At 45.6% G+C, this 27,406-nt stretch overlaps 1 long non-coding RNA gene across 2 annotated transcripts in view; it reads right to left on the reverse strand.

Annotated features, from left to right (window-relative positions):
• Nucleotides 1-27,406, reverse strand: part of LOC143786064 (uncharacterized) — a 50,148-nt gene that overhangs the window by 11,477 nt on the left and 11,265 nt on the right. The gene's annotated exons all lie outside the window — the stretch shown is intronic.

Genomic DNA, 27,406 nt, shown 5'->3' on the forward strand with positions numbered 1-27,406 from the left:
AAAGGTAGCAAACAGACAAAAAAGTGGAATGTTTGCCTGAAAAGCAAGTATTTGTACAGCACAGACAGACCTGGCGTCAGAATGAGATTACAAACTGTTTCTATATGTGGCCTAGAGGTTTTAAATTTTTTTTTACCCCAAAAATACTGTATAGACCAAGGGTAGCAGACAGACAAAAAAGTGGAATGTATGCCTGAAAAGCAAGTATTTGTAGACCACAGATAGACTGGGTGCCTGATGGAGATAACAGACTGATCAAAATGTGGCCTTGATTTTTTTGGGCCCACCAAAATTGCATCAATAAGTAGGCTATGACACACAAAAAAAAATTGGAGTACTAAAATTGTAAAATATTTAGCGCAATGATATGAGATGCATGTGGCGTACAATTCAAAGTGATAAATATACAGTTATATGAAAAAGTTTGGGCACCCCTATTAATCTTAAGCTTAATGTTTTATAAAAATAGTTTTTTTTGCAACAGCTATTTCAGTTTCATATATCTAATAACTGTTGGACACAGTAATGTTTCTGCCTTGAAATGAGGTTTATTGTACTAACAGAAAATGTGCAATCTGCATTCAAACAAAATTTGACAGGTGCATAAGTATGGGCACCTCACCAGGAAAGTGACATTAATATTTAGTAGATCCTCCTTTTGCAAAAACAACAGCCTCTAGTCGCTTCCTGTAGCTTTTAATGAGTTCCTGGATCCTGGATGAAGGTAATTTTGACCATTCCTCTTTACAAAACATTTCCAGTTCAGTTAAGTTTGATGGTCGCCGAGCATGGACAGCCCTCTTCAAATGATCCCACAGATGTTCAATGATATTCAGGTCTGGGGACTGGGATGGCCATTCCAGAACAGTGTAATTGTTCCTCTGCATGAATGCCTGAGTAGATTTGGAGCGGTGTTTTGGATCATTGTCTTGCTGAAAGATCCATCCCCTGTGTAACTTCAACTTTGTCACTGATTCCTGAACATTATTGTTAAGAATCTGCTGATACTGAGAGGAATCCATGCGTCCCTCAACTTTAACAAGATTCCCGGTGCCGGCATTGGCCGCACAGCCCCAAAGCATGATGGAACCTCCACCAAATTTTACTGTGGGTAGCAAGTGTTTTTCTTGGAATGCTGTGTTTTTTTGCCGCCATGCATAACGCCTTTTTGTATGACCAAACAACTCAATCTTGGTTTCATCAGTCCACAGAACCTGCTTCCAAAAGTAAATTGGCTTCTCCAAATGTGCTTTTGCATACCTCAGCCGACTCTGTTTGTGGCGTGCTTGCAGAAATGGCTTCTTTCGCATCACTCTCCCATACAGCTTCTCCTTGTGCAAAGTGTGTTGTATAGTTGACCGATGCACAGTGACACCATCTGCAGCAAGTTGATGCTGCAGCCCTCTGTAGATGGTCTGAGGATTGTTCTTGACTGATCTCACCATTCTTCTTCTCTGCCTTTCTGATGTTTTTCTTGGCCTGCCACTTCTGGCCTTAACAAGAACTGTACCTGTGTTCTTCCATTTCCTTACTATGTTCCTCACAGTGGAAATTGACAGGTTAAATCTCTTAGACAGGTTTTTGTATCCTTCCCCTGAACAACTATGTTGAATAATCTTTGTTTTCGGATCATTTTACAGTTGTTTTGAGGCGCCCATGATGCCACTCTTCAGAAGAGATTCAAACAGGAGAACAACTTGCAAGTGGCCACTTTAAGTAGCTTTTCTCGTGATTGCTTTCACCTGACTATGAAGTTCAAAGCTCAATGAGGTTACAAAACCAAAAAAAGTGCTTTAGTAAGTCAGTAAAAAGTAGGTAGGAGTGTTTAAAACAAGAAAATGATAAGGGTGCCCATACTTATGCACCTGTCAAATTTTGTTTGAATGCAGATTGCACATTTTCTGTTAGTACAATAAACCTCATTTCAAGGCAGAAACATTACTGTGTCCAACAGTTATTAGATATATGAAACTGAAATAGCTGTTGCAAAAAAAACAATTTTTGTAAAACATTAAGCTTAAGATTAATAGGGGTGCCCAAAGTTTTTCATATAACTGTAAGAACGGTAGCTAAATATTTTTAGGCCAGCTAAAAAAATTTTTGGTCAGCAAAATGGTGTCCAAAAATGTTGTAAGACACTCCCAAAAATACTATAGTGCCCAAAAAAAATCTGATGCCTGCGACAAAAAAACCCAATAAATTAAAAAAATTAAATTATTAGATTTTCACGCTCTTGTATTAAAATATCCTGGCTGTAGTCTACAGTGTGACCAAGCAAATAAATGTAGCGAAAAGGGAGCCATGGATTGCTTTGTAATAAAATTAGCAGGTATAAGGTGCAAAAAAAAATTCCTAGCCACGGATCCCTGCAGCTCGGTATATATAAAATATGCAGCAGCAGACAGTAATGGGGCTTTTTGATGTATGCAGAGAGATCTATATACTCACATACAGTGCCTGCATGCCTTGCACTGATGTGGCTATGCGCACATAGACTCCCCTGCCTACCTAGCACTGAAATCTGTATACCCCCGAATTAGCCCTAAAAAGGACTGTTGGTTTATCAGGATTTGTGGATTGAACAATGGTAGACCCACACTATCTAATAAAAGAACGAATCTGAGCCTATCTCAGCCGCAGCTCTCCCTACACTAGCTGAGTCCGGAGCAGAATGCGCCGAGCAGGGCGGCGCCAGGTCTCCTATCCTGATGGCGCTGTACGGCCAGCCAATCACTGTAATACCACAACAAAGATGGCTGCGGCATTACAGTGCATGGCAGACAATCCCTGCACGTTTACTGGCGCTCCAAAAAGGGCCACAATTAAAAGGAGACCCGAGCTCCCGCCAAATAATCCCGGAAATGCTCGCCGAGTACACCGAGCATAGTGATACTCGGGCGACTACCGAATAGTGGCGAGCACGTTCGCTCATCACTAGTTGGGATTACTCTGGGTGAGTAGTTATGCTTCTGCCTGCACGCCTTCCCTTCATACACAGTCTGATGTTTGCACTGAATGGAAAGTGTTAATGAATGCAAAACTCTGTAGTTAACCCCTTCACGACATGCCCCGTACTAGTACGGCGCATGTCGTGTCTCCCCCTTTGATGTGGGCTCCGGCGGTGAGCCCACATCAAAGTCGCGACATGTCAGCTGTTTTGTACAGCTGACATGTGCGTGCAATAGCGGCGGGTGAAATCGTGATTTACCCGCCTCCATTAACCAGCTAAATGCCGCTCACATGATCGGGGGTCAGCGATGCGTCAGGATAGTAACCATAGAGGTCCTTGAGACCTCTATGGTTACTGATGCCGGTTTGCTGTGAGCGCCACCGTGTGGTCGGCGCTCATAGCAAGCCTGCAATTCAGCTACATAGCAGCGATCTGATGATCCAGTTGTGCCAGCTTCTAGCCTCCCATGGAGGCTATTGAAGCATGGCAAAAGTAAAAAAAAATGTTTTAAAAAATATGAAAAAAATAAAAAAAATAAAAGTTTAAATCACCCGCCTTTCGCCCCATCCAAAATAAAACAATAAAAATGATTTGGTATTTGGTATTTGGTATTGCCGCGTTCAGAATCGCCCGATATATAAAAAAAAAAACAGCATTAACCTGATCACTAAACAGCGTAGCGAGAAAAGAATTCAAAACGCCAGAATTACAGTTTTTTTGGTCGCCGCAACATTGCATTAAAATGCAATAATGGGCGACCAAAAGAATGTATCTGCACAAAAGTGATATCATTAAAAACGTCAGCTCGGCACGCAAAAAAAATGCTCTCACCTGACCCGAGATCCCGAAAAATGGAGACGCTACGGGTATCGGAAAATGGAGCTATTTTTTTTTTTTTTAGCAAAGTTTTTCATTTTTTTTCACCACTTAGATAAAAAATAATCTAGACATGTTTGGTGTCTATGAACTTGTAATGTCCTGGAGAATCATAATGGCAGGGCAGTTTTAGCATTTAGTGAACCTAGCAAAAAAGCCAAACAAAAAACAAGTGTGGGATTGCACTTTTTTTGCAATTTCACCACACTTGGAATTTTTTTCCTGTTTTCTAGTACAAGACATGGTAAAACCAATGGTGTTATTCAAAAGTACAACTCGTCCAGCAAAAAATAAGCCCTCACATGGCCATATTGACATAAAAATAAAAAAGTTATGGCTCTGAGAAGGAGGGGAGCGAAAAACGAAAACACAAAAACGAAAAAGGGCTGCGGCGTGAAGGGTTAAAGGGGTTTTCCAGTTCAAATGGATAAGTCTGCAGTCACTCTGTGTGACTGCAGACTTATGAGTCCCCCCAGCACACGTACTGTGCGCTGCAGGGATTCGCCGGTTTATGGGCCTGGACCGGAGAGTGTGTATGAGTAATGCATAGTCCCATCCAGTTGGTGCAGCCTCGCTCCGTACACCTGCATGGGACAAGGCAGTGCCCTCCAGTCTGCCACGCCCACTGCATGGCCCAATCACTGGACGGGCGTGGCCTCGCTCAATACAATTATATGAAGTGAAGCCACGCCCACTAGACGGGCTCTGGCCAGCAGTATGTATAACTGTATAACACACACATACCCTCCAATCCTGGGTCAGAAACCAGTGGATCCCCGCAGCACACAGTGCATTCTGGGGGGGATTCATAAGTCTGCAGTTATACAGAATGACTGCAGACTTATCGATTTAGACCAGACAATCCCTTTAAAAATTCATGATGATACCCAGTAGCTATTTAATACATTTTGCAAAAAATAATTATTCATGAAATTATTGTTTTTTATTTAGTTAGGAAAATAAACAAAAGAGTTCAATAAAAGATTTCTATGATGTCATCCCTGTAATATGTGAAGAGAGTAGAAATGACGCAGTGAGACGGACTGGAATTTATCATTATTAGATTTATTCCAAACACAACTAAATCATTGTAGAACACACACACGGCCCAGATAAGCATCCTGTGGAAGAATATTCCAGAACATGGAGATGTCGTCCCTGTAATCTTCACCATTTCAAGGCCAGGAAAGGAGTTGACTTTTCAACTGGGTAACTGGTAGTTATCATTGTAGATAACTCACAGTATGATCTGTACCTGGCATCTCAGCCACATCTGGAGTCTCGCTGGCATCTCAGCCACCTCTGGGGACTCGCTGGCATCTCAGCCACATCTGGGGACTCGCTGGCATCTCAGCCACATCTGGGGACTTGCTGGCATCTCAGCCACATCTGGGGACTCGCTGGCATCTCAGCCTCATCTGGGGACTCGCTGGCATCTCAGCCACATCTGGGGACTCGCTGGCATCTCAGCCACATCTGGGGACTTGCTGGCATCTCAGCCACATATGGGGACTCGCTGGCATCTCAGCCACATCTGGGGACTCGCTGGCATCTCAGCCACATCTGGGGACTCGTTGGCATCTCAGCCACATCTGGGGACTCATTGGCATCTCAGCCACATCTGGAGGGATCGCTGGCATCTCAGCCACATCTGGGGACTCGCTGGCATCTCAGCCACATCAGGGAACTTGCTGGCATCTCAGCCACATATGGGGACTCGCTGGCATCTCAGCCACATCTTGGGACTCATTGGCATCTCAGCCACATCTGGAGACTCGCGGGCATCTCAGCCATATAAGGGGATTTACTGGCATCTCAGCCACATCTGGGGACTCGCTGGCATCTCAGACACATCAGGGGACTCGCTGGCATCTCAGCCACATCTGAAGTCTCGCTGGCATCTCAGCCACATCAGGGGACTCGCTGGCATCTCAGCCACATCAGGGGACTCGTTAGCATCTCAGCCTCATCTGGAGACTCGCTGGCGTCTCAACCACATCTGGGGACTTGCTGGCATCTCAGCCACATATGGGGACTCGCTGGCATCTCAGCCACATATGGGGACTTACTGGCTTCTCAGCCACATCTGGGGACTCGTTGGCATCTCAGCCACATCAGGGGACTCGCTGGCATCTCAGCCTCATCTTGGGACTCACTGGAATCTCAGCCACATCTGGGGACTCATTGGCATCCCAGCCACATCGCCACATCAGCCTCGCTTCATTTATGGTGTAAAACGGAGCCGTTACTCTGCGCACATGATGATAGATGGAGATGCTTGTGTTAGGCTGGTGTCTGATGATGGCGATGATGATGATTATGACAACTGTGGTAATTCTGCCTAACACGGTCATTTCATAGCGACAGGTGGGATTTCTCACAGTTGTCTAGGGCACATGGAGAAGACGTGTTCCTCACATGGGTGGATGGTGATGAAATTGGTAATTTTGCAGATGAAATATCACATGAAGAGCGGCTTCCACATCGTTGTCCATGCAGGCCACATCACTGAGGACTAGGGTTGAGCGACTTTTACTTTCTCAGGATCGAGTCGGGTTTCGCGAAACCCGACTTTGTCAAAAGTCGGGTCGGGTGAAATCGGCCGATTATTGCGAAAAGTCGGGGATCCGACCGAAACACGAAACCCAATGCAAGTCAATGGAGAATCAAAGTCGGCAGTGAGTGGAGGACAGGAAAACACCAACAGAGCCCATTTTAATGCCAAAAACATCAATTCTTGTTACTTAAGCTTGTCAATCTTAATTTACCTTATAATAATAGTTAGCCATTGAAAATTTGGGGGTCATTTGGCAACAGTTGTGGGGGGAGTAGGGCTGGCTCAAGTTTTTTGTGGGCCCAGGAAACGCGGACTACGTCACGGCGGTGGAGCAGGGAGAGGTAAGTATTTCAACTTTGCAAGTGCTGTGATCCTGAGCAAGCAGGGGGGGGGCACACTCGTTCGCATTGCCACTGGCACAGGGCCCCTCAAAGTACGGCGTTGTGATTGACGGCGGGGGCGCCTCCCACCGGCAGAGACAGTTTTGCGTACTATGAGGGGCCCTGTGCCAGTGACGTCACCAATGAGTATGCCCCCCCCACCTGTTGAAGGAACCTGCACTTTCATCTGCACCTTCCTCTTTGTCCCCGTGTAAGGTGGTATAGTATGCGGGAAGGGGAACCTGAGTTTCAGCAGGGTCAGATTCAGGCTGTGTAGAGTGCAAGGGGAATGTAGTGGTCTGTGTCAATGTACCAGCAGACTCATCTAGCAGTGGCTGGGCAATGGGCAGGAATGAGGAGGAAACACAGATATAGGCCCAAAATTAAAAAAAGTAGGCTAAAAGCTGTTAAAAATTGGTAACAGGAGTAAACAGGTGGCATTGCTTTGTTCAGTGGAGGAGAACAACAATCAGCGGCAGGCACCGTTAGTAGGCCCAACCAAACAAGTAGGTCAAATGCAGTTTAATATAAAAAATATTTAAACGAAAGCCTGAAGATTGAAGTGCAAGAAAAATAAACCAGGAGAACACCAAGGAGCGACAGACACCATTAGTAGGCCCAAACCCAACAAGTAGGCCAAATACAGTTTAATATTTGAAACAGGACAACAGTTGAAGTTCAGCTTTGTTCAGTGAAGGAAAAAAAGAAGCAGCGGCAGACACCGTTATTACGCCCAAATAATAAAGTGGTAGAGCACTGTTCAAGCTGGGGGGGGAACACTCTCTCGTGGGCGGCGGTACTAGCACAGGGCCCCTCATACTACGACGGTGTAATATGAGTTGTGGATCAGTGTCTCCCCCCAAAAATGAGGAAGTCAGGTGGAAGAGGCCGTGGGCGGGGGTTGCCAGCTGGTACTGATGGTGCTGGTGGTGCTGCATCTCGTGGTAGTGGCAAAAGCACAGTAGCACCTAAGGCTGGAGGTGTTCAGCCTGCATCATCGTCTGGCTACACAAGGCCTCGAAGGCTCCCTTACCTGGTAGTAGGAAAACAGCTTTTAAAGCTGGAGAAGCAGGAAAAAGTGTTGTCTTTCCTTGCTGACTCACCCTCTAGCTCTTTCGCCTTCTCTTCCCAAAGTTCTAAATGTAAGAGCAGCCAGTCATCAGTGGATGCTCCCGGTCAGGAAAAAGACGTTTCCTTGTGTCCTTCTCCCAAACCAAAAGCGAAGGATGCATCAGGCGACACTACAGGTTACTCCATGGAGCTCTTTACACATACCGTGCCTGGGTTAGAAAGGGAAATTGTACACTGCCAATTACAAGAAGAATCGGACATGGAGTGCACTGATGCACAGCCACAGCTAGATTGTGATGCTGTTCCATTGACTCTGATCACTACATTGCCCTCGCAGTTTACTGAGCCAGAATGTGACCTGTTGTGAATTCTGCTCTTGGGCTCCCTCCGATGGTTGTAAGTGGCATTTTTGCGAGTTCTGCTCTTGGGCTCCCTCCGGTGGTTTTAAGTGGTACTGCTGCTCCTTGGGTTTAGTAGTCAGCAGCTGCTTCCACTGATTGTCTTTCTGGCTCGACTATTTAGCCTGGTTCTATCCTTCAGCCTGTGCCAGTTGTCAATGGTTCCTGGTTGGATTCACATCTCTGCTTGGATTTCCCTGATATTCTGACTAGTTCAGCAAAGATAAGTCCTTGATTTGTTCTTTTGCAGTCCACTTGTTGTGGACTTAATCTTTCTGCACTTTCTATGTTTTTTCTAGTCCAGCTTGTCAGTATGGATTCATTCTGTTAAGCTGGAAGCTCTGGGAAGCAGATTTACCCTCCACACCTTTAGTCAGGTGTGGAGATTTTTGTAAACTCTGGGGTGGATTTTTCTAGTTTTTAATACTGACCGCACAGTATCCTTTCCTGTTCTATTTATCTAGTTAGACTGGCCGCCTCCTTTGCTACATCCTGGTTTCATTCTGCGTATGTCATTTCCCTCTCAACTCACAGTCAATATTTGTGGGGGGCTGTCCTATCCTTTGGGAATTTTCTCTGAGGCAAGATAGCTTTCCTGTTTCTATCTTTAGGGATATTTAGTCCTCCGGCTGTGACGAGGTGTCTAGGGAGTGACAGGAACATCCCACGGCTACTTCTAGTGTTGTGTTAAGCTCAGGAACTGCGGTCAGTACAGGTACCACCTCCTCTAGAGCACGTCCCATGTTGCTCCTAAACCACCAGCTCATAACAGTACAACTGGCCCAAAATGAAGTAAATGCATCTCAAAAGAAGGAAAAGGAAGTTCTGAGCCATTTTTTTTTTCTGCAGTCTGTTTTGTCTTTTTTTTCCCTCTTAATCTCTGGGTGGTTCAGGATTTTGGCGCTGGCATGGATGTTCAGGGTTTGTTTTCTCGTGTGGATCAACTTGCTGCAAGAGTACAGAGTATCCAAGATTATGTTGTCTCCGGCTTTAGAGCCTAGAATTCCAACCCCTGATTTGTTTTTTGGGGATAGATCCAAGTTTTTGAACATTCAGCAGGTTAAAATTGTCATCTCTCTGCTGCGTGGTGACCCTCAGGACTGGGCATTCTCCCTTGAATCAGGGGATCCGGAATTGCTTAATGTAGACGCATTTTTTCAAGCGCTCGGATTATTGTATGACGAACCTAATTCTGTGGATCATGCAGAAAAGACCTTGTTGGCCCTGTGTCAGGGTCAGGAAGCGGCAGAAGTATACTGCCAGAAATTTAGAAAATGGTCTGTGCTCACTAAATGGAATGAGGAGGCTCTGGCAGCAATTTTCAGAAAGGGTCTTTCTGAAGCCCTTAAAGATGTTATGGTGGGGTTCCCCACGCCTGCTGATTTGAGCGAATCTATGTCTCTAGCCATTCAGATTGATCAGCGCCTGCGCGAGCGCAAAGTTGTGCACCATATGGTAGTGTCCTCTGAGCAGAGTCCTGAGCCTATGCAATGTGATAGGATTTTGACTAGAGCAGAACGGCAGGGATTCAGATGCCAGAATAGGCTGTATTTTTACTGTGGTGGTTCTGCTCATGTTATTTCTGATTGCCCTAAGCGTACTAAGAGGGTCGCTAGGTCTGTTACCATCAGTACTGTACAGCCTAAATTTCTCTTATCTGTGACCTTGATTTGCTCATTATCGTCCTTTTCTGTCATGGCATTTGTGGATTCAGGCGCTGCCCTGAACTTGAAGACACTGCTCCATCCTGCAGGTCCACATGGATAGTCCTTCTCTGAAACCTGCTTATACAGGTTCTATACAGATGATCAGGTTTTAAATACATCAGATAGGGATTCTATACATTAGTTAGGACTGCTCTATAAGGGTATACCTTGACGATTTGGTGGAGCAGCTTAGTATACATTTTTTTGCAAAAAAACGTATCAACTAAATACCCTGTTTTCTTTACATCTTTTGACTAGCACTTGCTGATTACTGTGATTTTTTTTTTTTTACAACAGAGTATTTTTGACCTCACTGTGCTCTTTTGTGTCTTCAAGTTTTCTGGTGGTGTGAACAGGTTCCTACAGACTTGTTCAATGTGCAAGTGGCCCATGTGTTTCTGGTTCTATAATTGTTCTCTTGTTTCTACAAGACTGGGGAGTCCACCACTCCTCTGTGGGTCATCTGCATTTAACTGCTCCATCCTGCATGTCCACATGGATAGTCCTTCTCTGAACCCTGCTTATACAGGTACTATACAGATGATCAGGTTTTAAATACATCAGATAGGGATTCTATACATTAGTTAGGACTGTTCTATAAGGGTATACCTTGACGATTTGGTGGAGCAGCTTAGTATACATTTTTTTGCAAAAAAAACGTATCAACTAAATACCCTGTTTTCTTTACATCTTTTGACTAGCACTTGCTGATTACTGTGATTTTTTTTTTTACAACAGAGTATTTTTGACCTCACTGTGCTCTTTTGTGTCTTCAAGATTTCTGGTGGTGTGAACAGGTTCCTACAGACTTGTTCAATGTGCAAGTGGCCCATGTGTTTCTGGTTCTATAGCTGCCCTGAACTTGATGGACTTGGATTTCGCCAGGCGCTGTGGTTTTTCCTTGCAGCCTTTGCAGAGCCCTATTCCTTTGAGGGGCATTGATGCTACGCCGTTGGCCAAGGATAAACCTCAGTATTGGACTCAGCTGACCATGTGCATGGCTCCAGCACATCAGGAAGATTGCCGTTTTCTGGTGTTGCATAATTTGCATGATGTTGTTGTACTGGGTTTTCCATGATTACAGGGACATAATCCTGTGCTGGATTGGAAATCTATGTCTGTGACTAGTTGGGGTTGTCAAGGGGTACATAGTGACGTTCCTTTGATGTCAATTTCCTCTTCCCCCTCTTCTAAAGTTCCTGAGTTTTTGTCGGATTTTCAGGATGTATTTGATGAGCCCAAGTCCAGTTCCCTTCCTCCACATAGGGACTGTGATTGTGCTATTAACTTGATTCCTGGCTGTAAGTTCCCTAAGGGCCGACTTTTCAATCTGTCTGTGCCAGAGCATGCCGCTATGCAGAGTTATGTTAAGGAGTCTTTAGAGAAGGGGCATATTCGGCCGTCTTCGTCACCATTGGGAGCGGGATTCTTTTTTGTTGCCAAGAAGGATGGCTCCTTGAGACCCTGTATTGATTATCGCCTTCTTAATAAGATCACGGTCAAATTCCAATACCCTTTACCTTTGCTTTCTGATTTGTTTGCTCGGATCAAGGGGGCTAGTTGGTTTACTAAGATTGACCTTCGAGGGGCATATAATCTTGTTCGTATTAAACAGGGTGACGAATGGAAAACTGCATTTAATACACCCGAAGGCCATTTTGAATACCTTGTGATGCCTTTCGGGCTCTCTAATGCTCCTTCTGTATTTTAGTCCTTCATGAATGATATTTTCCGCAATTATCTTGATAAATTCATGATTGTGTATTTGGATGATATTTAGATTTTTTCCGATGATTGGGAGTCTCATGTGAAGCAGGTCAGGATGGTATTCCAGATCCTTCGTGATAATGCTTTATTTGTGAAGGGGTCTAAGTGCCTATTTGGAGTTCAGAAGGTCTCTTTTTTGGGTTTTATTTTTCCTCCCTCGTCTATAGAAATGGATCCTGTTAAGGTCCAAGCCATTCATGACTGGATTCAACCCACATCTGTGAAGAGTCTTCAGAAATTTTTGGGCTTTGCTAATTTTTATCGCTGTTTCATTGCCAACTTTTCCAGTGTGGTTAAGCCCCTGACCGATTTGACGAAGAAAGGCGCTGATGTGACGAATTGGTCCTCTGCGGCTGTTGAGGCCTTTCAGGAGCTTAAACGCCGATTTACTTCTGCCCCTGTGTTGCGTCAGACGGATGTTTCTCTTCCTTTTCAGGTTGAGGTTGACGCTTCTGAGATTGGGGCAGGGGCCGTTTTGTCTCAGAGGAGTTCTGATGGTTCTTTGATGAAACCGTGTGCCTTTTTTTCCAGAAAGTTTTCGCCTGCAGAGCGCAATTATGATGTCGGCAATCGGGAGTTGTTGGCCATGAAGTGGGCATTTGAGGAGTGGCGACATTGGCTTGAGGGAGCCAAGCACCGCGTTGTGGTCTTGACCGATCATAAGAATCTGATTTACTTTGAGTCGGCCAAGCGGCTGAACCCTAGACAGGCTCGATGGTCCCTGTTTTTCTCCCGTTTTGATTTTGTGGTCTCGTATCTTCCGGGATCTAAGAATGTTAAGGCTGATGCCCTCTCTAGGAGTTTTTTGCCTGATTCTCCTGGAGTCCTTGAGCCGGTTGGCATTCTTAAGGAAGGGGTGATTCTTTCTGCCATCTCCCCTGATTTACGGCGGGTGCTTCAGGAATTTCAGGCTGATAAACCTGACCGCTGTCCTGTGGGGAAGCTGTTTGTTCCTGATAGATGGACAGGTAAGGTAATTTCTGAGGTTCATTGTTCGGTGTTGGCTGGTCATCCTGGGATTTTTGGTACCAGAGATTTGGTTGCTAGGTCCTTTTGGTGGCCTTCCTTGTCGCGGGATGTGCGTTCTTTTGTGCAGTCCTGTGGGACTTGTGCCCGGGCCAAGCCTTGCTGTTCCCGCGCTAGTGGGTTGCTTTTGCCTTTGCCGGTCCCTGAGAGGCCCTGGACGCATATTTCCATGGATTTTATTTCGGATCTTCCTGTTTCCCAGAAGATGTCTGTTATCTGGGTGGCTTGTGACCGGTTCTTTAAAATGGTCCATTTGGTACCTTTGCCTAAATTGCCTTCCTCCTCTGACTTGGTTCCCTTGTTTTTTCAGCATGTGGTTCGTTTGCATGGCATTCCGGATAATATTGTGTCTGATAGAGGTTCCCAGTTTGTTTCTAGGTTTTGGCGGGCCTTTTGTGCTAGGATGGGCATTGATTTGTCTTTTTCTTCGGCATTTCATCCTCAGACAAATGGCCAAACTGAGCGAACTAATCAGACCTTGGAAACCTATTTGAGATGCTTTGTGTCTGCTGACCAGGATGATTGGGTGGCTTTCTTGCCGTTGGCCGAGTTTGCCCTTAATAATCGGGCTAGTTCGCCTACTTTGGTTTCGCCTTTCTTTTGTAATTTTGGTTTTCATCCTCGTTTTTCTTCGGGGCAAGTTGAGCCGTCTGATTGTCCTGGTGTGGATTCTGTAATGGACAGGTTACAGCAGATTTGGACTCATGTGGTAGACAATTTGACGTTGTCTCAGGAAAAGGCTCAACGTTTTGCTAACCGCCGTCAGTGTGTTGGTCCCCGGCTTCGGGTGGGGGATTTAGTCTGGTTATCTTCTCGTCATGTTCCTATGAAGGTTTCTTCCCCTAAGTTCAAGCCTCGGTTTATTGGTCCTTAAAAGATTTCTGAGATTATCAATCCGGTGTCTTTTCGTTTGGCCCTTCCAGCCTCTTTTGCCATCCATAATGTTTTCCATAGATCTTTGTTGCGGAGATATGTGGTGCCCGTTGTTCCCTCTGTTGATCCTCCTGCCCCGGTGTTGGTTGATGGGGAGTTGGAATATGTGGTGGAAAAAATTTTGGATTCTCGTTTTTCGAGGCGGAGGCTTCAGTATCTTGTCAAGTGGAAGGGTTATGGCCAGGAAGATAATTCTTGGGTTGTTGCCTCCGATGTCCATGCCGCCGATTTGGTTCATGCTTTTCACTTGGCTCGTCCTGATCGGCCTGGGGGCTCTGGTGAGGGTTCAGTAACCCCTCCTCAAGGGGGGGGTACTGTTGTGAATTCCGCTCTTGGGCTCCCTCCGGTGGTTGTAAGTGGCATTTTTGCAAGTTCTGCTCTTGGGCTCCCTCCGGTGGTTTTAAGTGGTACTGCTGCTCCTTGGATTTAGTAGTCAGCAGCTGCTTCCACTGATTGTCTTTCTGGCTCGACTATTTAGCCTGGTTCTATCCTTCAGCCTGTGCCAGTTGTCAATGGTTCCTGGTTGGATTCACATCTCTGCTTGGATTTCCCTGATATTCTGACCAGTTCAGCAAAGATAAGTCCTTGCTTTGTTCTTTTGCAGTCCACTTGTTGTGGACTTAATCTTTCTGCACTTTCTATGTTTTTTCTAGTCCAGCTTGTCAGTATGGAATCATTCAGTTAAGCTGGAAGCTCTGGGAAGCAGATTTACTCTCCACACCTTTAGTCAGGTGTGGAGATTTTTGTAAACTCTGTGGTGTATTTTTCTAGTTTTTAATACTGACCGCACAGTATTCTTTCCTGTTCTATTTATCTAGTTAGACTGGCCGCCTCCTTTGCTACATCCTGGTTTCATTCTGCGTATGTCATTTCCCTCTCCACTCACAGTCAATATTTGTGGGGGGCTGTCCTATCCTTTGGGAATTTTCTCTGAGGCAAGATAGCTTTCCTGTTTCTATCTTTAGGGATATTTAGTCCTCCGGCTGTGACGAGGTGTCTAGGGAGTGACAGGAACATCCCACGGCTACTTCTAGTGTTGTGTTAAGCTCAGGAAATGCGGTCAGTACAGGTACCACCTCCTCCAGAGCATGTCCCATGTTGCTCCTAAACCACCAGCTCATAACAGTGACCCTGATGAGACTATGGTGCCTTGTCCCAAACGCTATAGCACCTTACACGGTGACACTGAGGAAGGTGCACATGGCATTGAGGAGGAGGTGATAGATGACCCAGTTGTTGACCCAGATTGGCAGCCATTGGGGGAAGAGGGTGCCGGTGCCACTAGCTCAGAAGCGGAGGAGGATGATCCGCAGCAGCCATCTACATTGCAACAGCTGTCATCTGGCCGGCCAAAAATGATTGCGTAAAACAAAAACAGTTTTAGGAGAGCGTGGCCATTCGGTGAAAGAAGCACAGCGCACAATGCCTGAAAAGGTTTTCGATAGTAGGAAGAGTGTAGTGTAGCAATTTTTTAACCAAGATCAGAATGATCAGTCAAAAGTTATCTGTTAGAAATGCTCAAAGACCTTTAGCAGAGAGAAGAATCTTCAAAATTTAAATACAACATGCATCTTTAGGGATATTTAGTCCTCCGGCTGTGACGAGGTGTCTAGGGAGTGACAGGAACATCCCACGGCTACTTCTAGTGTTGTGTTAAGCTCAGGAAATGCGGTCAGTACAGGTACCACCTCCTCCAGAGCACGTCCCATGTTGCTCCTAAACCACCAGCTCATAACAGTGACCCTGATGAGACTATGGTGCCTTGTCCCAAACGCTATAGCACCTTACACGGTGACACTGAGGAAGGTGCACATGGCATTGAGGAGGAGGTGATAGATGACCCAGTTGTTGACCCAGATTGGCAGCCATTGGGGGAAGAGGGTGCCGGTGCCACTAGCTCAGAAGCGGAGGAGGATGATCCGCAGCAGCCATCTACATTGCAACAGCTGTCATCTGGCCGGCCAAAAATGATTGCGTAAAACAAAAACAGTTTTAGGAGAGCGTGGCCATTCGGTGAAAGAAGCACAGCGCACAATGCCTGAAAAGGTTTTCGATAGTAGGAAGAGTGTAGTGTAGCAATTTTTTAACCAAGATCAGAATGATCAGTCAAAAGTTATCTGTTAGAAATGCTCAAAGACCTTTAGCAGAGAGAAGAATCTTCAAAATTTAAATACAACATGCATGCTTAGACATTTAACCAGCATGCACTTGCAAGCCCGGACTAACTACCAAACGTCCCGTACCGTTAGTGCACCTGCTCGGAATGAAGGTAGTCAGCAATGCTACATTGCTTCCCTCACTGTAAGCCCACCGGTTAGGACACCACCAGCAGCAAATGTGGAGGTATCGTCGTAAGGCCAAAGCAGTCAAGGAATCACAAGGTTATTGGTAGGAAAGACTGTATGTAGGCCAACAACAAGAATACCATAACAAACTCACTCTCAATCTGCCATGTCCACCACCACCACCGCTAGTTCCACCATATGCAGCTCTCCAGTCCAGCTCACCCTACAAGAGACTCTCGTTAGGAAAAGAAAGTACTCATCCTCTCATCCGCGTACACAGGATTTGAACGCCCACATTGCTATACTAATCTCATTACAGATGATGCCCTACCGTTTGGTTGAAAGCGAAGCTTTCAAAGACCTGATGGCCCACGCAGTACCACGCTATGACCTACCCAGTCGCCACTTCTTTGCGAGAAAAGCCATCCCAGCCCTCCACCAGCATGTCAAAGACCACATTGTCCATGCCTTGAGGCAATCAGTCAGTGGAAAGGTGCACCTCACAACAGATGCATGGACCAGTAGGCATGGCCGGGGACGTTACGTGTCCATCACGGCGCACTGGGTTAATGTGTAGGATGCAGGGTCCACAGGGGGCAGCCATAGTGGGACAGTTCAGCCTATCCCACAGTCTAAGGAAACATTTGGCATAAGGCGTTCGCCACTCCTCCTCCTCCAGAAGCGAAAGCTCGTGCACAGAGCGCAGTTGCCCTACCACTCCATCCGCAGATGCCAGTGTTGCACACAGGGTGTCCCATTATCGAACAGCTAGTGGTAAGCGTCAGCAGGCTGTGTTTCAAATGAAGTGTTTGGGCGACAACAGACACACCGCGGAAGTACTGGTGGAGTACTTGCAGCAACAAACTCAGTCATGGCTGCGCAGTGTACATCTTGAGGCAGGCAAAGTATTCAGTGATAACGGAAGGAATTTTATGGCTGCCATAGCCCTTTCAGAACTGAAACACATACCTTGCCTGGCTCACACTTTTAACCTGGTGATGCAGGGCTTCCTCAAAAATTATCCAAAGTTACCAGCCCTGCTCCTGAAGGTGCGAAGACTTTGCTCGCACATCTGCCGGATGCCCATACACTCCAGGCGTATGCTGAACCATCAGTGATCGCTGAATCTTCCCCAGCACCGCCTAATAATCGACGCTGCAACAAGGTGGAACTCCACACTGCACATGATTCAGAGGCTGTGCGAACAGAGGCGTGCTGTAATTAATTTGTGGGAGGATACACGGGCAGGCACTTGGATGGCAGACATGGAGTTGTCTGGTGTGCAGTGGTCGACGCCATCATAAGCATTAATATCCCACTTATGCGTCTGCTGATGCAAAGTTTGACGCACATTAAGGAGCAGGCGTCTGCAGCCGAGGAGGAGGGAAGCCTTGATGACAGTCAGCCATTGTCTGCTCAGGGAACTGTCCAGGACGAATTGGCAGACGAAGAGGATGAGGAGGAGGATGATGGGGATGAATATGTATGGGAGGAGGATGATTCTCAGGTGGCAATAGAAACTGGTGGCATTGCAAGGTCTGGTACAGGTTTATTGCGGGACACTTGTGATGTTGATTTGCAAGAAAGTGGTCCTCAACCCAGCAGAAACAGTTAATTGACACCTGGAACATTGGCCCACATGGCTGAGTATGCCTTGCGTATCCTAAAAAGGGACCCCCGCATTGTTAAAATGATGACCGATGACGACAACTGGTTGGCCTGCCTCATGGATACAAGATATAAAGGAAAACTGCAAAATATCATGCCACATGAGAACCTAGGTCAAATATTGGCTACCAAACAAGCAACTCTTGTAGACCGTTTGGTTCAGGCATTCCCAGCACACAGCGGCGGTGATGGTTCTCACACGAGCTGCAGGGGGCAACATGGCAGAGGTGCTAGAGGTGCAGAAATCCGAAGTGGCGTTGGACAGAGGGGTTTTATGACAAGGTTGTGGAATGATTTCGCAATGACCGCTGACACGACAGGGACAGCTGCATCGATTCAAAGTGACAGGAGACAGTATTTGTCCAGTATGGTTACAAACTACTTTTCCGCCCTTATCGATGTTCTCCCTCACAGGTCATTCCCCTTTGATTACTGGGCATCTAAACTAGACACCAGGCCTGAATTGCCAGAATATGGATTACAGGACCTCGATTGCCCTGCTGTCAGTGTGCTTTCAGAAAGAGTGTTCAGTGCTGCTGGTTCAATACTGACCGAAAAAAGGACACGTCTGGCTACCAAAAATGTTGATTAGCTAACCTTCATTTAAATTAACCAATCATGGATTTCACATTCTTTTGCCCCACCTTCCTAAACAAAAAAACACCAGAACACAGGCAGAGATGCTTACCTGTTCAGGGCCTCCAACAATTGCACTAACCAGGGTGCACCAGGCCCAAGTAGAGATAGCAAATACACAGGTGCAAATAATACTAATGCAGCCAACCTACAATCAGGAATTGGCCGCTTGAAGCACCCGTGCAAAAAATAGTCTGTATGTGGCATGTTCACACAGGAATGCAAAGTATATGGTGCAAAGCCTATTAATGACGCCATATGTATAGCGGGCTAACCATGATGCATCCCGTGTGAACAGAGGCCACAGTGTACAGAGCCATCTAGGGCCCAGTCGCACCCTGGAAAAATATACAGTGCACAAAAACATAACAATGTATGCAAGGTATTGGTTGATATTATGGCCACAATATTTAACCCCTTAAGCCCCGAGGGTGGTTTGCACGTTAATGACCAGGCCAATTTTTACAATTCTGACCACTGTCCCTTTATGAGGCTATAACTCTGGAACGCTTTGACGGATCTTGGCGATTCTGACATTGTTTTCTCGTGACATATTGTACTTCATGTTAGTGGTAAAATTTATTCGATATAACTTGCGTTTATTTGTGAAAAAAATGGAAATTTGGCGAAAATTTTGAAAATTTCGCAATTTTCCAACTTTGAATTTTTATGCCCTTAAATCACAGACATATGTCACACAAAATACTTAATAAGTAACATTTCCCACATGTCTACTTTACATCAGTACAATTTTGGAACCAAAATTTTTTTTGTGACGGAGTTAAAAAAGGGTTAAAAGTTGACCAGCAATTTCTAATTTTTACAACACCATTTTTTTTTAGGGACCACATCTCATTTGAAGTCATTTTGAGGGGTCTATATGATAGAAAATACCCAAGTGTGACACCATTCTAAAAACTGCGCCCCTCAAGGTGCTCAAAACCACATTCAAGAAGTTTATTAACCCTTCAGGTGTTTCACAGGAATTTTTGGAATGTTTAAATAAAAATGAACATTTAACTTTTTTTCACACAAAATTTATTTCAGCTCCAATTTGTTTTATTTTACCAAGGGTAACAGGAGAAAATGGACCCCCAAAGTTGTTGTACAATTTGTCCTGAGTACGCTGATACCCCATATGTGGGGGTAAACCACTGTTTGGGCGCATGGCAGAGCTCGGAAGGAAAGGAGCGCCATTTGACTTTTCAATGCAAAATTGACTGGAATTGAGATGGGACGCCATGTTGCGTTTGGAGAGCCCCTGATGTGCTTAAACATTGAAACCCCCTACAAGTGACACCATTTTGGAAAGTAGACCCCCTAAGGAACTTATCTAGATGTGTGGTGAGCACTTTGACCCACCAAGTGCTTCACAGAAGTTTATAATGCAGAGTCGTAAAAATAAAAAATCATATTTTTTCACAAAAATTATCTTTTCGCCCCCAATTTTTTATTTTCCCAAGGGTAAGAGAAGAAATTGGACCCCAAAAAATGTTGTGCAATTTGTCCTGAGTACGCTGATACCCCATATGTGGGTGTAAACCATTGTTTGGGCGCATAGCAGAGCTTGGAAGGGAAGGAGCGCCATTTGACTTTTCAATGCAAAATTGACTGGAATTGAGATGAGACGCCATGTTGCGTTTGGAGAGCCCCTGATGTGCCTAAACACTGAAACCCCCTACAATTGACACCATTTTGGAAAGTAGACCCCCTAAGGAACTTATCTAGATGTGTGGTGAGCACTTTGACCCACCAAGTGCTTCACAGAAGTTTATAATGCAGAGCCGTAAAAATAAAAAATCATATTTTTTCACAAAAATGATCTTTTCGCCCCCAATTTTTTATTTTCCCAAGGGTAAGAGAAGAAATTGGACCCCAAAAAATGTTGTGCAATTTGTCCTGAGTACGCTGATACCCCATATGTGGGTGTAAACCATTGTTTGGGTGCATAGCAGAGCTTGGAAGGGAAGGAGCGCCATTTGACTTTTCAATGCAAAATTGACTGGAATTGAGATGAGACGCCATGTTGCGTTTGGAGAGCCCCTGATGTGCCTAAACATTGAAACCCCCCACAAGTGACACCATTTTGGAAAGTAGACCCCTAAGGAACTTATCTAGATGTGTTTTGAGAGCTTTGAACCCCCAAGTGTTTCACTACAGATTATAACGCAGAGCCGTGAAAATATATATATTTTTTTTTTCTCAAAAATGATTTTTTAGCCCCCAGCTTTGTATTTTTACAAGGGTAACAGAATAAATTGGACCCCAAAATTTGTTTTCCAATTTGTCCTGAGTACGCTGATACCCCATATGTGGGGGGGAACCACTGTTTGGGCGCATGACAGAGCTCGAAAGGGAAGGAGCGCCATTTGGAATGCAGACAAATGGATTGGTCAGCAGCCGTCACGTTGCATTTGCAGAGCCCCTGATGTACCCAAACAGTACAAACTCCCCACAAGTGACCCCATATTGGAAACTAGACTTCCCAAGGAACTTATCTAGATGTGTTTTGAGAACTTTGAACCCCTAAGTGTTTCACTAAAGTGTATAGCGCAAAGCCGTGAAAATAAAAATTCTTTTTTTTTTTTCACAAAAATGATTTTTTAGCCCCCAGTTTTGTATTTTCACAAGGGTATCAGGATAAATTAGACCCCAAAAGTTGTTGTCCAATTTGTCCTGAGTACGCTGATACCCCATATGTGGGGGGGAACCACTGTTTGGGCGCATGACAGAGCTCGGAAGGGAAGGAGCGCCATTTGGAATGCAGCCTTAAATGGATTGGTCTGCAGGCGTCACGTTGCATTTGCAGAGCCCCTGATGTACCCAAACAGTACAAACCCACCACAAGTGACCCCATATTGGAAACTAGACCTCCCAAGGAACTTATCTAGATGTGTTGTGAGAACTTTGAACCCCCAAGTGTTTCACTACAGTTTATAACGCAGAGCCGTGAAAATAAAACATCTTTTTTTCCCACAAAAATGATTTTTAGCCCCCCAAATTTTTATTTTCCCAAGGATAACAAGAGAACTTGGACCCCAGAAGTTGTTGTTCAATTTGTCCCGAGTACGCTGATAACCCATATGTTGGGGTAAACCCCTTTTTGGGCGCACGGGAGAGCTCGGAAGGGAAGGAGCACTGTTTTACTTTTTCAACGCAGAATTGGCTGGAATTGAGATTGGACGCCATGTCCCGTTTGGAGAGCCCCTGATGTGCCTGGACAGTGGAAACTTCCCAATTCTACCTGAAACCCTAATCCAAACAGACCCCTAGCCCTAATCCCAACGGTAACCCTAACCACACCCCTAGCCCTGACACACCCATAATTCTAATCCCAACCCTAATCCAAACCGTAAATGTAATCCAAACCCTAACCCTAACTTTAGCCCCAACCCTAACTTTAGCCCCAACCCTAACTTTACCTCCAACCCTAGCCCTAACCCTAACCCTACCCCTAACCCTAACCCTAAACGTGACTGAAATACGTGGCACTGAAATACGTGGCACTGAAATACGTGGCACTGAAATACGTGGCACTGAAATACGTGATACGTGGCACTGAAATACGTGGCACTGAAATACGTGGCACTGAAATACGTGGCACTGAAATACGTGGCACTGAAATACGTGGCACTGAAATACGTGGCACTGAAACACGTGGCACTGAAATACGTGATACGTGGCACTGAAATATGTGGCACTGAAATACGTGGCACTGAAATACGTGGCACTGAAATACGTGGCATTGAAACACGTGGCACTGAAATACGTGATACGTGGCACTGAAATATGTGGCACTGAAATACGTGGCACTGAAATACGTGACACTTAAATACGTGGCATTGAAACACGTGGCACTGAAATACGTGATACGTGGCACTGAAATACGTGGCACTGAAATACGTGGCACTGAAATACGTGGCACTGAAATACGTGGCACTGAAATATGTGGCACTGAAATACGTGGCACTATGACTGTCAGAAAATGTTCATTAAACGGTTAGGGGTGAGGTTAGGGGTAGAATTAGGGTTAGGGTTTGGATCCCTTTATCACCTTGATGGTGGTGGGTGGCTTTTCAGTGTGTTTTCTGTTTTTTTTCGATAAAAACGCATGCGTTTTTAACGCAAACGCATGTGCTTAAAAACGCAAGAAAATACTGCAGGCTGTATTTCTGAAAATGAACACATGCAGAAAAAAAACGCATGCGTTTGAAAACGCGACCAAACGCGTACAGAAAAACGCATGCGTTTTCAATGTTAAATATAGGGAAAAAACGCATGCGTTTTTTTGTGCAAAAAACGCTGAAGACAAAAACGCAAGTGTGAAACCAGCGACGCTTTTTATAGCAAAAAAGTTTTTGCGTCTCCACATTTTGAGACCTATAATTTTTCCACATTTTGCTCCACAGAGTCATGTGAGGTCTTGTTTTTTGCGGGACGAGTTGACGTTTTTATTGGTAACATTTTCGGACACGTGACCGTTTTTGATCACTTTTTATTCCGATTTTTGTGAGGCAGAATGACCAAAAACCTGCTATTCATGAATTTCTTTTGGGAGAGGCGTTTATACCGTTCCGCGTTTGGTAAAATTGATAAAGCAGTTTTATTCGACGGGTCAGTACGATTACAGCGATACCTCATTTATATCATTTTTTTATGTTTTGGCGCTTTTATACGATAAAAACTATTTTATAGAAAAAATAATTATTTTGGTATCGCTTTATTGTCAGGACTATAACTTTTTTATTTTTTCGCTGATGATGCTGTATGGCGGCTCGTTTTTTGTGGGACAAGATGACGTTTTCAGCGGTACCATGATTATTTATATCAGTCTTTTTGATCGCGTGTTATTCCACTTTTTGTTCGGCGGTATGATAATAAAGCGTTGTTTTTTGCCTCGTTTTTTTTTTTTTTCTTACGGTGTTCACTGAAGGGGTTAACTAGTGATATAGTTTTATAGGTTGGGTCGTTACGGACGCGGCGATACTAAATATGTGTACTTTTATTGTTTTGTTTTTTTTATTTAGATAAAGAAATGTATTTATGGGAATAATATATATATTTTTTTTTATTATTTATTTAGGATTTTTTATTTTTTTTTACACATGTGGAAAATTTTTTTTTTTACTTTGTCCCAGGGGGGGACATCACAGATCGATGATCTGATAGTGTGCACTGCACTTTATCAGATCACCGATCTCACTTACATCGGTGCAGGCTTACCAGCGTCTGCTCTGAGCAGGTGCTCGGTTAGCCACCTTTCTCCCTGCAGGACCCGGATGCCGCGGCCATCTTGGATCCGGGACCTGCAGGGAGGAAGAAGGTAGGAGACCCTCGCAGCAACGCGATCACATCGCGTTGCTCCGGGGGTCTCAGGGAAGCCCGCAGGGAGCCCCCTCCCTGCGCGATGCTTCCCTATACCGCCGGTACACTGCGATCATGTTTGATCGCGGTGTGCCGGGGGTTAATGTGCCGGGGGCGGTCCGTGACCGCTCCTGGCACATAGTGCCGGATGTCAGCTGCGATAGGCAGCTGACACCCGGCCGCGATCGGCCGCGCTCCCCCCGTGAGCGCGGCCGATCGCGTATGACGTACTATCCCGTCACCCGGAATTAAGTCCCAGGTCACCTTGACGGGATAGTACGTCATACGGGATTAAGGGGTTAAGCTGCCAACCCACGTCAAGGGTCCTTGTATATTGGCAGTCCTAATCTAAAAAAAACACCATAAGAGGAAAAACCTCCACTATACTAAACAAAAAAACACAAGAACACAGGCAGAGATGCTTACCTGTTCAGGGCCTCCAACAATTGCACTAACCAGGGTGCACCAGGCCCAAGTAGAGATAGCAAATACACAGGTGCAAATAATACTAATGCAGCCAATACTAGTGCACCCTGGTTAGTGCAATTGTTGGAGGCCCTGAACAGGTAGGGTATGTGTCTACGTTCAGTTTTGCTTCAGGCTTTGGTCAGGATTTTATGCAAGTAAAATCCTGACCAAAAATGCACCTGAGGTCACTGGCAGGTCACCTGCGGTGTTTCTGCGTGTTTTGCTCATTGTAGCAACATGCTGCGTTCTTAAAAAATGCACCGCATGTGCGTTTTCGCGGGAAAAACGCATGCGTTTTTTCCTGCACAGTGGAGACGGGATTTCATTAAATCCCCTCCACTATGCTGTAACATCTGGATGCTGCGTTTTTGACGCTGCGGCTCAGCGCTGCGTCAAAAACGCAGCATTTCCTGAACATGGACACATACCCGTAAGCATCTCTGCCTGTGTTCTGGTGTTTTTTTCTTTTGCCCCACCTTCCCCTGCTGACACGTAGCTTGCCTGAAAGATGACTTGCTTTTGGGGGGAGACACTGAACCCTAACTCTGGCCCTGTGGTATAACACAACACTATGACCGTGGCAGAAAGTGGCTGCCTGATATATGACACACTAGCAGTACAGCAGAATATAAACTGTGTGAGAATTACTATCTCACTTTTGGGCGGAGATACTGAACCACAACTCTGGCACAATGGTATAACACAACACTATGAACGTGGCAAAAAGTGGCTGTAATTATTATAAAAAAAAAAAATTACTGCAATAACACGCTCCCTAGTCCCTACAATGATCTCAGGACAAGTATGGCAGCAATAAAAAGGACTTCAGAACAAAAAAGTGTGGACAAATAAACAAGGCAGGTAACTGTGCAGAGAGGAGCAACAGGATTTTTGCTTTGAAAAAAGCAGTTGGTTTGCACAGCACCGTGCACACAGCTATGCAGCTGCTGCACTAAAATACGACCTCCACTGTCCCTGCACAAAAAGGTGGTGAGGGACAGTGAAAATCGCTCCAGCACAAGCGGTTTGGGGGTTTATATTTCCTCCCTAACTCTGTCCCTGCTTCTGACTAACTGCAGCAAACTCTCCCTATGCGGAGATCGGCAGAAGTAAGATGGCGGTCGGTGTGCACGCCCCTTTATAGCCCCTGTGACGCCGCAGACAGCAAGCCAATCACTGCCATGCCCTTGTCTAAGATGGTGGGGACAGAGACCTATGTCATCACGCTGCCCACACTCTGCCTCCTCCTTCATTGGATGAAAAACGGCGGTAACAGCGTCATACGAAACGCGACTTTGGCGCTCTGATCGTGTACCGCATGGCCGATCCCACACTAGGATCGGTTCGGGTTTCATGAAACCCGACTTTGCCTAAAAGTCGGCGATTTCTGAAAATGACCGATCCGTTTCGCTCAACCCTACTGAGGACTTCCAGGAATTCGTTCTTCTTTCTGTTGTATTCTTCTCAGTGCCGCTTTACTTTATCTCTATATTCCTGGTTATTAATGAGGCTTTTCAGCTTCATCATTTTCATTCTGAAAAATGTCAATGGCTGACCTGAGGATAAACCTTTCAGCCAGAACATTTTTTGATCCAAAATGCAATCCCATAACGCAGTCAGTTGTAAGATCCAACCAACCAAATCACTCACTGTGCAGAAAGTGACTGAAGAACCTTGGTGGAAAGAACCTTCAGAACTCGCAGCAGTGACATCACAACGTGGTGTTGGAGCGCCCCCAGACGCAGGGCCACGGGGTACTCGGTACCGGGCCTCTCGGTCTCGGGGTTGTCACGGTGGCCTGACCCGGTCCGTGACCCTGCTAAGGGGCGTCCAATTAAAGGTGGTGGTGCGATGAAATAACGAAGACACAGGGTTGCAGTCTCTTTACCTCTTTACTGTAGGCTTCAGGATCCGCAATCCGGAGCACTGCTGACAGGGCTGGCTGAGACCGGCCGGTCCGAAGGCACATCCAGAGTTCCCTTTGCAGGTGGAAATCAGTGCCTACCTACTAGCGCCTGTGTGTTGTAGTACTTCCCTGCTGAGCACCACGGGATAGTCCTCACAACTGTTGTGCCTGTTCCTGATGTTCTTTCTCACAACTCTCGTTTCTATTCTGATGTTCGTTCTCTCCATCCCCCAGATGTTTTGGCTAGGACGCACCCGTATGACGGGTAGGCCTGGAGTTCTTCCGGGACCCTGGAGTCGCCCCTCTCCCACAATTGCCCCCTATGTCTGCTTAGGTGATTTAGGTGAGACAGCCAACCTATAATTAACTGTCCTGCTGCTGTTTGAAGTAATGCTTGGAGCCCAATACTTCCTCGGCATTCCGGCCACCGGCTACGCGCCTCAGTAGGATGTTGCCTCGATCTTACGGCACTACTCCTACTGGTGTTATCTCCTTTTTGCTGTGATCTCGTTTCTCACTTCTCCACAATAAACCTCGCTTCTTGTCCTTTCTTGAGATACCGCCGCAATGTAGTGCAGGCGCTGTTCCTTAACGTTCTGCCTTGTTCGCTAGGCCTCTGTCAGGATCCCACCCCTGACAGGGACCCCCCCGAATCTTCCCCTGCAACACCCTCTGCCACAGGATGTTGCCTGGTTCCAACCCAGTCATCTTCTCTCCAACCCCCAGTTTTACCATATTGTGAGGAGTGGCCTAATACATAGTACCCTTTGCTCCCCCTGGAGGCCAGACTGTGAAGTGTATTGGTGCCTGTGATACCTGGTCAGGTGAACTCCTTCAGTGCCATCGGACATACCATCACTCCCCTTAGTGGCGGAGCAACAGTACTGCAACGACCAGGACTCTGGGGCGCTGCAGTGACATCCCAGAGACAGCAAACAAATATAGAAATAGCATATTATTTAGTAAGTATGGAAACTTACCTGATCCCCAACCGTATATTTCACCTATCTATAGTTTCTTAGTCATCTGATTTTATCTCAAAAGATCACTGATAGTCACAAATTTCAGCCACTATACAATTGTCATTAAAGTTAAACAATTGTTATTAAAGTTACTCTCGCCGCTGCATTCAGCTACGTGCAGGTGTGACACCCCAGGAATTCAGTTGTCACAGTGGTATTGCCTACCTCACAGGGGGGGGGGGGGGATGCCATGCCTGGAAGTGAGGAGGATCTCCTTAACAAGTAACAATTACATGCAACACTTTTCTGACTCCAGGCCAGAAGGGGGAGCTCTGCACCCGGTTTCAGGGTAGCTTCCCTATATATATTCTGGCTGGAGGAGGAGTAAAAGAGATTGTAGTAGTCATTGAGGGGAGAAGGAGCAAGAGAGGAGAGAGAAACTGGAGTGGAGCT

The sequence above is a fragment of the Ranitomeya variabilis genome, chromosome 7, assembly GCF_051348905.1.
Source record: "Ranitomeya variabilis isolate aRanVar5 chromosome 7, aRanVar5.hap1, whole genome shotgun sequence".
Classification (NCBI taxonomy): domain Eukaryota; kingdom Metazoa; phylum Chordata; class Amphibia; order Anura; family Dendrobatidae; genus Ranitomeya; species Ranitomeya variabilis.